General features: G+C 42.5%; 2 protein-coding genes and 1 long non-coding RNA gene across 3 annotated transcripts in view; 1 reads left to right on the top strand and 2 right to left on the bottom strand.

Annotated features, from left to right (window-relative positions):
* Positions 1-15,346, bottom strand: part of LOC115186351 (NACHT, LRR and PYD domains-containing protein 12-like) — a gene marked incomplete at both ends in the record, with an annotated part of 347,545 nt that overhangs the window by 231,862 nt on the left and 100,337 nt on the right. The gene's annotated exons all lie outside the window — the stretch shown is intronic.
* LOC115186791 (zinc finger protein 271-like) overlaps positions 1-15,346 on the top strand; it is a gene marked incomplete at its 3' end in the record, with an annotated part of 117,971 nt that overhangs the window by 80,798 nt on the left and 21,827 nt on the right. The window lies entirely within an intron of this gene.
* On the bottom strand, positions 269-12,353 carry LOC115186374 (uncharacterized). Its single transcript, XR_003875726.1, has 3 exons — positions 12,253-12,353; positions 808-1,152; positions 269-409 (listed from the first exon to the last, which is right to left on the bottom strand). It is a non-coding gene; the product is annotated as an uncharacterized LOC115186374 (long non-coding RNA).

The raw sequence follows: 15,346 nt of genomic DNA, 5'->3' as shown, positions 1-15,346 counted from the left end.
AAAAAGAATGATGATATGGTGGTAATACAAATTCAAGGAAATGGATGTTACACACAAAAATATTTATTCATATTTATTCATATGGAAAACAATCTATTCCCAATTCAAGAATCAACATAATCAGTATATCAAATGAAACCCACAATGTACTGACATGTGACAGTGAGAGTCTCTTCAGCAGAGGGGAGATCCTCATGGCCTTCTACAGCACAGGAGTATCGGCCTGTATCCTCACTGCTGACTGAGAATAGGCTATAGCCAGGAGAGGAGGTGTTGCTGTTTGGTATAGGCTGTCCATTCTTATACCAACTGTAGGCTGTGATGGGGTCCAGTGTACATTTGGTTCTACATATCAGTGTGACATTCTCCCTCTCTGACACAGATGTAGGATCCATCTCCAACACAACATCTAGAGTATGAGGAAACAAATCATTATTCTCCTCCTTTGTGTCTGTACAGCTGCCCTTTATAAGGTAATTATAGTCATTCATTAATGAATTTGATTTATTTAGCCAGGATAGTCAACTCTGTAATACTTTCCACTGTTTTCCAGGAAGTATTGGGTTCAATAGAGTCAATTTAAACAGATTTTAACACAACATTCTCATTAGCATACATGCTAAAATCACAGCATACACTGAAGCACACACATCATATGCTTTAGCATACATACAGAACCACACTCACATTACAACTATCTAGATAGATGTGAGATGAGTGACAGATACTGTAAATACAAACCAAGACAATTTTCTTGAACTAAATGGAATTCAACAGTTGAACTATATTGAATGTACGTAACTGTACCTGTGACATACAGAGTGACTCCAGGACTGCCAATATATTTCCCTCCGGTCTGATCTGTTAATAATCTGAACTTGTACTCAGCAGAGTCACTCTCTCTCAGGTCTGTGATCCTCAGTGTGTGACAATTCTTCTGATCTCCATGACACTCCAGACGACCTGCATACTCTGGGTCCTGACCTAGATCTTTAGGTTCTTTACCAGTCCCAGATTCAGTGAACCAGAGGGTTGTTGTGACTGTACCACTGGGATATGTATAAGAGCAGTGCAGCTCCACTGTTGACCCCTTCAAGGCACAGATACTTTTCTTGGTGTAAGTCACACTCCAGACATTCTGACCCAGTACCACTGAAACAAGGTCACACAACACAATGCTATCAGAATTAAGCCAATGTATCTCTGTAATGTGTCTGTATCTATGTAATGTGTCTGTATCTCTGTAATGTGTCTGTGTCTCTGTTATGTTTCTATATCTGTAATGTGTCTGTATCTCTGTAATGTGTCTGTATCTCTGTAATGTGTCTGTATCTATGTAATGTGTCTGTATCTCTGTAATGTGTCTGTATCTCTGTAATGTGTCTGTATCTATGTAATGTGTCTGTATCTCTGTAATGTGTCTGTATCTCTGTAATGTGTCTGTGTCTCTGTAATGTGTCTGTATCTATGTAGTGTGTCTGTGTCTCTGTAATGTTTCTATATCTCTGTAATGTGTCTGTATCTCTGTAATGTGTGTCACGTCCTGGCCAATATAAGGGTTAATTGTTATTGTAGTTTGGTCAGGACGTGGCAGAGGGTATTTGTTTTATGTGGTTCGGGGTGGTGTTTTGGTAGAAGGGCGTTTGATTTATTATTTCCGGGTTTTTGGTTTATGGTCTATGTATTTCTATGTGTAGTCTGGTTAATGTATTTCTATGTTAGGTTGATTGGGGTTTGGGACTCTCAATTGGAGGCAGGTGCTTCCTCGTTGCCTCTGATTGAGAGTCCTATATATGGGTAATTGTTTGGTGTAGGTTTTTGTGGGAGATTGTTTCTTGTCTAGCGTGTATGAGCCTGAGAAGACTGTTCGGTGATCGTGAGTTTGTTTTGTTGTTTTGGTGTTCATTTTGAGTTTAATAAATGTTCAAGATGAACAAACACAGTCCTGCTGGATTTTGGTCCTCCTTCACCATCGATAACTGTGACAGAATCTCCCACCACAAAAGGACCAAGCAGCAGAGGAAGGAGCAACAGGTGGACTGGAAGGAGCAGAGGGAATTTGAATTGGACAAACGGGAGAAATGGACATGGGAGCAAGTTATGGCCGGAGAGGGCCCATGGAAGAAATGGAGCAAAGACCGGGAATGCTACCGAGGAACACGACTGCCGATTAAACCCGAGAGGCAGCCCCAATAATTTTTTTTGGGGGGGCATATGGGTAGTTTGGCGGGGCAAGTTTGGAGCCCCAGGCCAAATCCCCGGACTGTGTCACAGAAGCCAGTTAATGGACATGTCTCGTGCTTCGGGGTAATGAGTATTATGGCGAGGCCAAGTGTTTTTAGGCCAGTACACGCTATACCAGCACCCCGCATTTACCAGGGGGTAGTAGGCATTCAGCCAGAAAGGGCGATGCCAGGTTTAAGCTCGAGACCGCCAGTAAGCCTCCACGGTCCTATATATCCTGTTCCCGCTCCACGCACTAGCCTAGAGGTGCGTGTTCCCAGTCTGGCATGTCCAGTACCAGCACCACGCACCAGGTTTCAAGTGCGTCAGCCCAGTCCGACTCGTCCTGTTCCCGCTCCCCGCATTAGCCTGGAATTGCGTGTTCCCAGGCTGATAACCCCAGTACCAGCACCACGCACCAGGCTTCCAGTGCGTCGGCTCAGTCAGAAGTCGCCAGAGCTGCCCGTCAGTCAGGAGTCGCCAGAGCCGCCCGTCAGTCAGGAGTCGCCAGAGCCGCCCGTCAGTCAGGGGTCGCCAGAGCCGCCCGTCAGTCAGGAGTCGCCAGAGCCGCCCGTCAGTCAGGAGTCGCCAGAGCCGCCCGTCAGTCAGGAGTCGCCAGAGCCGCCCGTCAGTCAGGAGTTGCCAGAGCCGCCCGTCAGTCAGGAGCCGCCAGAGCCGCCCGTCAGTCAGGAGCCGCCAGAGCGGCCCGACTGCCCGGAGATGCCAGAGCGACCCGACTGCCCGGAGATGCCAGAACGGCCCGACTGCCCGGAGATGCCAGAGCGGCCCGACTGCCCGGAGATGCCAGAGCGGCCCGTCGGCCAGGATCAGCCAGAGCGGCCCGTCGGCCAGGATCAGCCAGATCGGCCCGTCGGCCAGGATCAGCCAGATCGGCCCGTCGGCCAGGATCAGCCAGAGCGGCCCGTCGGCCAGGATCAGCCAGAGCGGCCCGTCGGCCAGGATCAGCCAGAGTGGCCCATCTGCCCAGAGTCTGCTGATGACCAAAAATCAAGGGAGTCTAGCAGCAACCCTGAACTGAGTAAGCCTGACATTTCAGAACTTAAAGTAATTAACGGTTTAATTGATGAGTCTGCATACAGGGTGGAGAGGAGGAGGTCTGCCCATGATCCAGAGCAGGGGGAGTCTGCCTACGGTCCGAGGCTGATCGGGTCGGTCGGCACTCTGGAGGACAATAGGCCGGAGCCTGAACCACCACCTGTATAGGTGGGTTGGGGAGGGGGGGTGTAGCACAAGTGCCGTCGGTGACGGCAGCCACCCTCCCTTTAGTTTAGGGATTTAGGGATTTTTTGTTGTTTGGGGTTTTTGTTATTCTTGAGGTGCTTCCGGGGTCTGCACCTTTGGGGGGGGGGGGGGGGGGGGGGGGTACTGTCACGTCCTGGCCAATATAAGGGTTAATTGTTATTGTAGTTTGGTCAGGACGTGGCAGAGGGTATTTGTTTTATGTGGTTCGGGGTGGTGTTTTGGTAGAAGGGCGTTTGATTTATTATTTCCGGGTTTTTGGTTTATGGTCTATGTATTTCTATGTGTAGTCTGGTTAATGTATTTCTATGTTAGGTTGATTGGGGTTTGGGACTCTCAATTGGAGGCAGGTGCTTCCTCGTTGCCTCTGATTGAGAGTCCTATATATGGGTAATTGTTTGGTGTAGGTTTTTGTGGGAGATTGTTTCTTGGCTAGCGTGTATGAGCCTGAGAAGACTGTTCGGGGATCGTGAGTTTGTTTTGTTGTTTTGGTGTTCATTTTGAGTTTAATAAATGTTCAAGATGAACAAACACAGTCCTGCTGGATTTTGGTCCTCCTTCACCATCGATAACCGTGTGTCACGGTTGTCGTTGGTGAATGAGGACCAAAATGCAGCAGGTACGTGTATGCTCATATTTAGATTTATTAACTTACAAAAACAACTGAATACAAAATAACAAAACCACTAGAACTAACAAACGAACAACAAACAGTCTGGCAAAGCATAGGGCTTTTACACAGAACAATCACCCACAAAACACAAACACAAACACACCCTCATATATGAGACTCTCAATCAAAGGCAGATAGAAAACACCTGCCTTCAACTGAGAGTCCCAACACCAATTCACCAGACATAGAAACAGACATACTAGACTCCACATAGAAATACCTAAACATAAACCAACACCCGGAATTACTAAAACAAACACCCTTAAACCAAACACACCAACCTGAACCACATAAAACAAATACCCTCTGTCACGCCCTGACCAAACTACAAAACAATTAACCTTATATACTGGCCAGGACGTGACACCGTGACAATGTGTCTGTATCTCTGTAATGTGTCTGTATCTCTGTAATGTGTCTGTATCTCTGTAATGTATCTCTGTAATGTGTCTGTATCTCTGTAATGTATCTCTGTAATGTGTTTATATCTGCAATGTGTCTGTATCTATGCAATGTGTCTGTATCTATGCAATGTGTCTGTATCTATGCAATGTGTCTGTATCTATGCAATGTGTCTGTATCTATGCAATGTAAATGTGTTTATGTAAAACATAGGGACCACAATGTAAATAAGTCCCAGACTTTATTGTCCTTTAAATCAACAATCCTGGTCACTGTAAATAAACTGTGTGTACATGTGTGTATGTATTTTTTTTAACTGACCAATAAAATCAATCAATCCAAACTGTGCAGCAGCCATTTGATGAATGGAAAGAGACATTTGTTACAAAACACCAGAAAGCTGAATGACATTCAGAGATTGTCAAGCCTTCGATACTGGGTAAGCCTACAAGGTAAGGTGGGATGTATTCCTATTTGTTCAGATTGATTGTGGTTTTAAAAACGTAAACCATGCTATAGAAGTGCTCCAAGTCGTTATGCTTTTGTTTATTGGTTGTGTGGTGCATTGGCACAGAAACCTGTTGGTAGAAAATGTGAATATATTTTATATAATTATAAATATGGCATCAAAATTTTGAAAATCTGATTTCCCCCTGGCTGATCACTGTCTGCAGCCGGCTCTGATCGTAATAATGAAATAGGCAGGGAGAGTGAGCTCATCCGTGGTGGTCGGCGAACCCTGAACCTTCTGGCCAATATCCCCTGTGTGCCATTGACTGTGCCACAAAAGCATGCTGAAGCGGCAAAGTCAATTTTCACATGAATAAACACACAGTCGCTATGTAATGATTACTAACTGGGTGGGTTGAGATGATTAAATATAAAAGCACTAAACCTCTCTCTAAAAGCTTCACTTATTCAACAGTTTTACTTGAACCCTAAATGGTTCTCCAGTAGATTACTAAGAAAAGCTCATCCATTGTTTAAAAATGGCCTTTTTGCCTTTGTGCAGATTGCCATGTCTCATTTTAGAGTAATTGAAAATGATACTTTTTTCAAAAGTATCTGTCTTTTTCAAACAAGCATTGCAGAGCTGGCTACAATTTCAATTTCATCCCCCTGAAAAGGGAGAACAAATATTACAACAAATATTATGGCTGAACTCAAATGTGCTGGTTGATAAAATACCTGTAATTATGGGAAAGATATTTGAACGTTGTGGATGCTCGTGCTTTTTTTTCACCTTAAAGATGCATCAATTTCAAAATGAGTAGGGTTTGTCCACACCATGTTGCCATAGTTGGTGAGTTGAGTGTGAAACCACAGACAAGAATCACTCAGTGAGGTGTGAAAGATACCTATTTAAAGGGAAGTGGAGACGCCTAACACCAGAATAACATTATGATTCATATCCTTTAGAAATGTCTGTAGAGAAACAGAACAACTAAAAGATAAGAATGAGACCATACCTGTCACAGACCAGAGAAATACCAGCAACACACTTCCTGCTGTTCTCAAGGCCATTGTTGCATCTCCCACCCTGCAGTCTTAGAAACATAAACAACAACTCACTCTACAGCAGGTGAATAACTCCACCTGATACATTGAAGTAGAAACTGTAAATGGGGTACAGGGCCTCATTACTGAAAATGAACCAGGCTCATATTGTGTTGTGTTGTATTGTGCTATATGGTTGTCTGTGTGAATACTGTCGGTCTGTAAGTCTATTGCACTATGTATGTAATGTGTGTGACGTGTTGCATGTCTGTCTTCGTCTGTCTATTTCAGATGACATGCTGTCTGATGCAAAAACTATTTCCTAATGGATACAATAAAGTCATCAACATCACAAACAACAAAAACAATCACTTATTGAACAGATGTGTAGAACTGTAAACACATATTTCAACATTGATTGTTGTGAAGCTGTTTATTCTCAGATCCCCAGATACAGGAGGATAAATGTTCAATTCTCTATGGTCCGTCAAGCTGTACAGCAGCCTAAGTTCCACCAGGTTCAATGATAACTCCTATCCCCAAGCTGTGAGGCTAAACAACAATTGACTCTCTCTCACACACACACACACACACACACACACACACACACACACACACACACACACACACACACACACACACACACACACACACACACACACACACACACACACACACAGACACACACACACACACACAGACACACACACACACACACACACACACACACACACACACACACACACACACACACACACACACACACACACACACACACACACACACACACACACACACCATCTGTAGTGAAGGCCCATAAGGCCCATAGAGTCTGTATCAGTCTAGAGAGCTGGTTGTTATGGATGTAGAAAAGTTAAAACACACATCCTACACAGTATAGATGTCAACCCTACTCCCTATCAGTCCCAGTATAGATGTCAACCCTACTCCCTATCAGTCGCAGTATAGATGTCAACCCTACTCAGTCTGGTCCTAAAGGACCCTCAGATAAATCCACTGTGTCATTCACACACATTCCAACACTCCTCCACTGAGACACTTTATGAATACAGGCCCTGATGTAACAACCAAAACTGTCTCACCCTGATCTGTTTCACCTGTCTTGTGCTTGTCTCCACCCGCCCTCCAGGTGTCGCCAGTTTCCCCCCTTATCCCCTGTGTATTTATACAGTGGTGGAAAAGTACCCAATTGTCATACTTGAGTAAAAGTGAGTCACCCAGTAAAATACGACTTGAGTAAAAGTCTAAAAGTATTTGGTTTTAAATAATATGATATAAAGTATCAAAAATAAATGTAATTGCAAAAATGTACTTAAGTATCAAAAGTAAAAGTATGAATCATTTCAAATTCCTTGTTAAGCAAACCAGATGGCACAACTGTTTGTGTTTTGTTTGTATGTGCAGATAGCCAGGGGCACACTCCAACACTCAGAAATCATTCAGAAACAAAGCGTTTGTGTTTAGTGAGTTTTCACATCAGAAGCAGTAGGGATGACCAGGGATGTTCTCTTGATAAGTGCGTGAATTGGACCTTTTCTGTCCTGCTAAGCATTCAAAATTTCTGACACCCAAAATTGACTTTTGGGTGTCAGGGGAAATGTATTGAGTAATAAGTACATTATTTTCTTTTAGGAATGTAGTGAAGTAAAAGTGAAAGTTGTCAAAAATAAAAATAGTAAAATAAAGTACAGATACCCCAAAACAACTACTTCAGGAGTACTTGAAAGTATTTTTACTCAAGTACTTTACACCACTGCCTTTATACCTGTATTTTCTGTTTGTCTGTTGCCAGTTCGTCTCGCCAAGCCTACCAGCCTGGTTCTCCCTAGCCCCTGTTTCTCCCTAGCCCCTGTTTCTCCCTAGCCCCTTTTTCTCCCTAGCCCCTGGTTCTCCCTAGCCCCTGGTTCTCCCTAGCCCCTGTTTCTCCCTAGCCCCTGTTTCTCCCTAGCCCCTGGTTCTCCCTAGCCCCTGGTTCTCCCTAGCCCCTGGTTCTCCCTAGCCCCTGGTTCTCCCTAGCCCCTGGTTCTCCCTAGCCCCTGGTTCTCCCTAGCCCCTGTTTCTCCCTAGCCCCTGTTTCTCCCTAGCCCCTGGTTCTCCCTAGCCCCTGGTTCTCCCTAGCCCCTGTTTCTCCCTAGCCCCTGTTTCCCCCTAGCCCCTGTTTCTCCCTAGCCCCTGGTTCTCCCTAGCCCCTGGTTCTCCCTAGCCCCTGTTTTTCTAGTTTTTCTGGTTTTGACCACTCTGCCTGTCCTGACCCTGAGCCTGCCTGCCGTTCTGTACCTTACTGACTCTACCCTGGATTACTGACCTCTGCCTGCCCTTGACCTGTCGTCTGCCTGCCCCCTGTTTTGTTAATAAACATCTGTTATTCAAACTGTCTGCATCTGGGTCTTATCTGACACAGTTCTGATCCAAAACACAGCTCAAAACATAACAAGAAGTAAAATTATACATTACCCTCAAGAATATGACTAATGACTAAAATCAAATAACCCAAAACTATTTTTCAAGATATTGTCACGCGTACTTATAGAGTGAAGTGAAGGAGAGAGGTCCTGTACAGAGAGTCAACCAGTTGATACATATTTAAAGTAGTCAGGGCACAAGTAGCTGATGCAGAACTGTCCTTTCCTCTTTAAGTCATTAACATGCATGACGACGAGAACAACATGTCAGAGAAGGGAGGTTACTGTATTAGAATGGGCCCTACATTTCTAAAATGGACAAAATGTCCCCCATTTCCACTTTTATTTAAATACAGAACCATGTTAACAATATGTTGACTATTCTTTATGGAATGTTTATAATATCTTAGAATGTGTTGCCTTGTCCCTCTGAGTTCTACATGGAACAGGTCAAAGTTCCATTTACATTTGGTCAGTTCCATGAAGTCATTCATTCTATTCTATAAACACATTCAATTTACACTCCTCATCAGCTGCATCAAAGTGATACTGAAGGTTCAGTGTTCTAGACTAGAGCTCTCCCTACTGGCATCTCAGCATTACTGTAGTGTCTCTTCGTACGATGGGCAGTAATATAATGCCTCGATCATATTCAGTTACACTGGCTTCTTCCCAAATGGCACCCTATGTCAAAAGTAGTACACTATTAAGGGAACAGGGTGCCATTTGGGAGAGAACCACTGTTGGCCATCGTGTATAGTACTGGTACCTAATAATGTCCTCAATAATGTTGGGCTAATAACAACATAACAAACTAATGAAACGCAACACTGGCGTTAAAAAGTAAAATTTAAGCACATAAAAATTGATGTCTGTTCTGTAGAACATGCCGCTATCATATTCTGTTCCACTGTTGGCCCTTGTGAACAGCAGATGGCAAGCAGTGGATAGCAGCCGATTTACGGGCTCCTGACCTACTCCGCTATTTTGTGTATTGTTAGTGCTGATTTTAACTTTACTCTGACCGAAAACAGCTTCCGGACATCAGAACAGTGATCATTTAACTTGATATGGACAAACATTTCTACCTCAACGAGATGGCAAATTATGGACGTTCTGCTTACTCCGGACCAGGCCCTAATCCCCCGGGACTCGAAAGAGGAAGTGGCGGCAATAGAGAGGCAAGCGAGCAGGCATCCTGACGAGATTACGTTGGCGATCAAATAGACCACCATTGCCCTCTGTTCTATTGTAAATAAGATTGTGTTCTTAACTGACTTGCCTAGTTAAATAAAGGTTAAATACAAAATGTATTTAATAAATTAATATTGGCGAACGTGCAGTCACTGGAGAACAAACTGGATGAGCTATGTTCTATCCTATCACTGGAAAACTGTAATATCATACGTTTTTCTTGAGTTGTGGCTGAATGAGGACCTGGATATACATCTTGCTGGTTTTTCTACACAAAAATGTTTTGCTTTCTAGAACCTTAAAGGGTTATTTGGCTGATGCCATAGGATAACCCTTTGAAAAATCCTTTTAGGTTCCAGGAAGAACCTTTTTGAATTACAGGTAGAACCTTTTTGGGTTCCATGTAGAACCCTTTCCACAGAGTGTTCTACATGTAAACGAAAGGGGTTCTACCTAGAACCAAAAAGGGTGCTCCTATTGGGACAGCCGAGGAACCCTTTTGGAACCCTTTTCTCTAAGAGTGCATGCATCTTCAAGAATGGATGGCAGACTCTGGTAAGTCGAAGGGAGGAGGGGTGTGTCTCTTTTTTAAGGAAGTCTCAAGTTTTTGCTTGCCTGAGTTAGAATACCTTGTGATAAGCAGTAAACAATACTGTTTACCAAGAGAGTTTTCATCTACACTGAACAAAAATATAAATGCAACATGCAAAATATTTTAAGATTTTACTGACTTACAGTTCATATAAGGAAATCTGTTAATTTAAATAAATGTATTAGGACCTAATAGATTTCATATGACTGGGAATACACATATGCATCTGTTGGTCACAGATACCTTAAAAAAAGTAGGGGCATGGATCAGAAAACTAGTCAGTATCTGGTGTGACCACTTTTTGTCTCATGCAGCGCGACATCTCCTTTGCATAGAGTTGATCAGGCCTGTCGAATGTTGTCCAACTAATCTTTAATGGCTGTGAGAAGTTGCTGAATATTGGCAAGAACTGGAACATGCTGTCGTACACGTCGATCCAGAGCATCCAAAGCATTCTCAATAGGACAGTGGTGAGTATGCAGGCCATAGAAGAACTGGGACATTTTCAGCTTCCAGAAATTGTGTATGATTCTTGCGACATGGGGATATGCATTATGATGCTGAAACATGAGGTGATGGCGGTGGATGAATAGCACAAAAATGGGCCTCAGGATCTCGTCACAGTATCTCTCTGTATTCAAATTGACATCGATAAAATGCAATTGTGTTCGTTGTCCATAGCTTATGCCTAACCATACCATAACCCCACTGCCACCATGGGGTATACTGTTCACAACGTTGGCATCAGCAAAACGCTTGCCCAGACTACGCCATACACGCTGTCTGCTATCTGCCCGGTACAGTTGAAACCGGGATTCATCCGTGAAGAGCACACTTCTCCAGCGTGCCAGTGGCCATCGAAGGTGAGTATTTGCCCACTGAAGTCGATTACGATGCCAAACAGCAATCAGGTCAAAATATGCAGTTCTGTCCTTGAGCAAGGCAGTTAACACCCAACAACAACTGATCCCTGGTGCCGATGATGTCGATTAAGGCAGATCCCACAGTGTTGCTCTGTTTCAGAGGGGTTAGGTTAACTGTAGAAGAAGTTTACAATTGGTTCATTCATCCCCCTCCTCTCCCCTGTAACTATTTCCCAGGTCGTTACTGTAAATGAGAACGTGTTCTCAATCAACTTACCTGGTAAAATAACAGATAAATAAAATAAAGAAGACACATTTTAGTTGAATGCATTTAGTTGTGCAACTGACTGGGTATCCCTCTTTCCCTTACATGTGTGTACATTTTTATTTTACCTTTATTTAACTAGGAAAGTCAGTTAAGAGCAAATTCTTATTTTCAATGATGGCCTAGGAACAGTGGGTTAACTGCCTTGTTCAGGGGCAGAACGACAGATTTGTACCTTGTCAGCCCAGGGATTCAATCTGCAACCTTTCAGTTACGAGTCCAACACTCTAACCACTAGGCTACCTGCCGACCCATAACCACCTCAATTATTTCATACCCCTGCACATCAACTAGGTACTGGTAAATAGACATGTTATTTTTTACTCATTATTGTTATTTGTTATTCACTGTGTATTTATTCCTTGTGTCACTATTTAAAATGTTTTTACTCTGCATTGTTGGAAATGGACCCGTTAGTAAGCATTTCAATCCACCGTCACTGTGTCTCACGTAAATAATACTCCTAAACACAACCCTCCATCACTGTGTTTCATATTAATACTGTATTAACACCCAATCCCCTCTTACTTTAGCCCATTTTCAAACACGTCTCCACAAAAATCTATTACTGTCAGAGTCCTTAAAATAGCAGGCAAAAGTATTATATATGAAACCACATGTACAATACTGTATCAGATTAATATGCAGAAATACATCTACAGAGTATACTGTACATAACAGAAAAACAAAACAACATACATTCCAATAGCATCGCCATGCACATAACAGGATACAGAAGTTCATGGTTACAAACAAATTATAAAATATACATATTTTAAGATATCGTCAAGCATACTTACAGAGTGAAGGGTAGACGTGTTGTAAGTTAACTTACTGTCAGTAAACAGACACTGAGTGTGAAGTTTGAGATCTGTGGTTAACCCAACATTGAAGTAGTCTGTGTCCATGGAGTTTAATAGAGGGCGCACTTGCTTCAAAACTAAAGCCATTGAATACAAACTTTCAGTTGGTTTACCGACTGTCATTAAAGTTATGGAAGTTGAAGAAGAAGAAGACATTAACTACTTTAAAATGGAGATAGTCCTCAATTGCTCTTCTCATTCTGTTGCAGACGACATAATGACAAATATGCATAGATGGACCCTCTAGACAAATCTATGTCAGGAACTAAGAAGCTGATGCAGAGAGGGCTTCCTTCCTCAGTCACACATACAGTGTTCGAGAGCATCAAAACTGTGATGCATCGTGGGTAAATTGTGACTGACTGACTGACTGACTGACTGACTGACTGACTGACTGACTGAGTGAGTGAGTGAGTAGTTATTTATCATGCAAGGTAATTTGTAGATCTCGACTCGTCTATAAAGTCGGCTGCAATGTCAAACACTCCTACATTTACATAACATTATAGCATTTGTAGCAAAAATCTAATTCAAATCATGGGACCGATAATATGATTTGTCAGATTAACATTAGCACATCATGTTCAAATCATCTATAAGTGACTTTGTTGAGCTTCACATTGAATTTTATACATTTGGATGATTTGGACATGATTTGGACATGATAAAATGACTAAAAGAAATGTGCAAAAAATGCTAATATTGGTCGGATGACTTGAATGGGATTTGTGCCACAAATGCTAAAACATTAGCAAGTGGAAACAGTACCAGGGGAAACTAAACCAAAGCATGGATTGCTGACATACCATGTCCATAGACTACTAAAAGGTTAAGGAAACCAATGTGTCGTTTAGTAATTTGGATGAACTATCTCTTTAAAGCTAATTTACTGGAAAATATTCTAGATATCATAGCAATATGTTAGTTCTCTTCTGTCCAGGTTCAGTGGTGGTTTTCTCCCCTGGATGGTTTGAGCTGTGAACGTGTCACTGTGGGAGTCCCTCACACTCAGAGACAGAGGAAACACAGTGTGTGTGTGGGGGGGGTCTTTTTCTCTCTCATACTATATACAAAATAAACACACATATTAATACATTAATACATCCGTATTGCCAGTGTATCATAGTCAGAGCCCTTGGTTCTCATGTTCAGAGCTGTGCACGAGTCATTGATAGCGTCAGGACGGACACTGTTGAGATAGAGAGCTGTGCCAAGGTGACAGTGAAAATGGTAGAAAATAGACTGTTTTGGCACAGTAAATTAATGTCACCAGGTGTGGGGGTGGAATTTTAACTAATATAATCATATGTGTGTCTGCTGTGGCATCACTTCCTCCTGTGGATCTCCTGTAAAGAGGGACCGAGTGAGATCTGCTCTCTAGTGACCTCCAGTGGAAGTTGATATATATCACATGTAAACCTGGCTATGGAACGCAGACCTCTTCATCGTGCTGGACACAGACCAGTGTGTGTTGAATACAGAAGATGGAGATATGACAGGGGGAACCAGGAAAGAAGAAAATGAAACAATATTTATTTAAATAGTTTTATAATTGTGTCTTATGGTATAATAAGTGTGTAACATTGTTCATGATTATTTATGTTTGTTGACCTGTGTGATTATCAGTGAATATATGAAAATTAGGTGTAGTTACACTGAACGTCCACAAACACAGAAGAAGAGTTGAGACGTCCATATTTATTCTGGGCCTCACAGTAGTATTCTCCTCTGTCCTCCGAGCTGATGTTAGTGATGCTGTAACTCTGTCCTGATGCTTTTGATGAGGTAACATTCTTCTTGAACCAGGTGTATTTGTCCACAGGTGGGTTGGATTCACTGCTGCAGGTCAGAGTCACTGAACTGCCCTCCATTATTTCACCAGAGGGACTGACTGACACTGAGGTGTTCCTTGGACCATCTGGTGTTGAAGATGACAGAAAAAACAACTCATATAACATGTAAGGCACCAAGAGATGATGTAAATTAGTATAGATTAGTATATTACTGTCACAAGAATTTTATCCCAATGTTCTAACCGAACTATTTTATAGCTTTGACCAATCCCCGAGGTTTGTAAGACCCTGGGTTTAATAATAATTAGGCAAAGACTCAGCTTCTGCAAAAGGTCCGTAAGGTTTATTCAGAGAACGTTCTAAAGTAAAAAATGCAAACACAGACATTTATAACTCTCACTCCCTACGCACTCACCTACACACACACACACACACACACACACACACACACACACACACACACACACACACACACACACACACACACACACACACACACACACACACACACACACACACACACACTAGGTGGGCTGTATCTTTTCCCACTGTTCACATTCCTCGTTTATCACTGTTCTATCCGCCTGGCAGTTCCTCGCTGTTCCCTTTCTCCCTAGATTAGAGAGGACTTGACAGGGCCTCTTTCCTGTCGTAAGTTTTTCAGAGTTCCAACCAGGTTTAGTTCAATTGTCCTCTGTGTTTTCTCAGTCACATATTTCTCACCTTTAACTTGTCTCAACCAAACCTTATTGGATTTTAGTTGTAATTATTCTAATACATTTTACATAGTCTAATAATTACGTGTCAGGGTGGAATTCTTTAGTCATTACTTTAAACATATAAATTCCTTTATCATAAGGCAAAAACTAAAATGTGCACCCCTTTGAGTCCCCAGGACCAGGACTGAGAACCACTGCTCTTCATTGGGACCTCTTCATATGTAGACTGGCTTTCAGCTCTCTTTATCTGAGGACAGACAATAAACAGACTTCATAATAGTCAAATTACACCACACTGAATTTTATGTTACTATTATTTATTATTACTATTATGTTACTATTACTATTATCTCCGTCCTCACTTCTAGGGACAGGAACTACACAAAAGTATCTGCCCTATCCAGTATCTGCCGTTCTTCTGGGTAACCCCGCTGTCTGAAACACTCATCCAGCCATTCCTCTGGGTAACCCCGCTGTCTGAAACACTCATCCAGCCATTCCTCTGGGTAACCCCGCTGT

Source organism: Salmo trutta, unplaced genomic scaffold, assembly GCF_901001165.1.
Source record: "Salmo trutta unplaced genomic scaffold, fSalTru1.1, whole genome shotgun sequence".
Classification (NCBI taxonomy): Eukaryota; Metazoa; Chordata; class Actinopteri; order Salmoniformes; family Salmonidae; genus Salmo; species Salmo trutta.
This window is presented reverse-complemented; position numbering and strand designations above follow the sequence as displayed.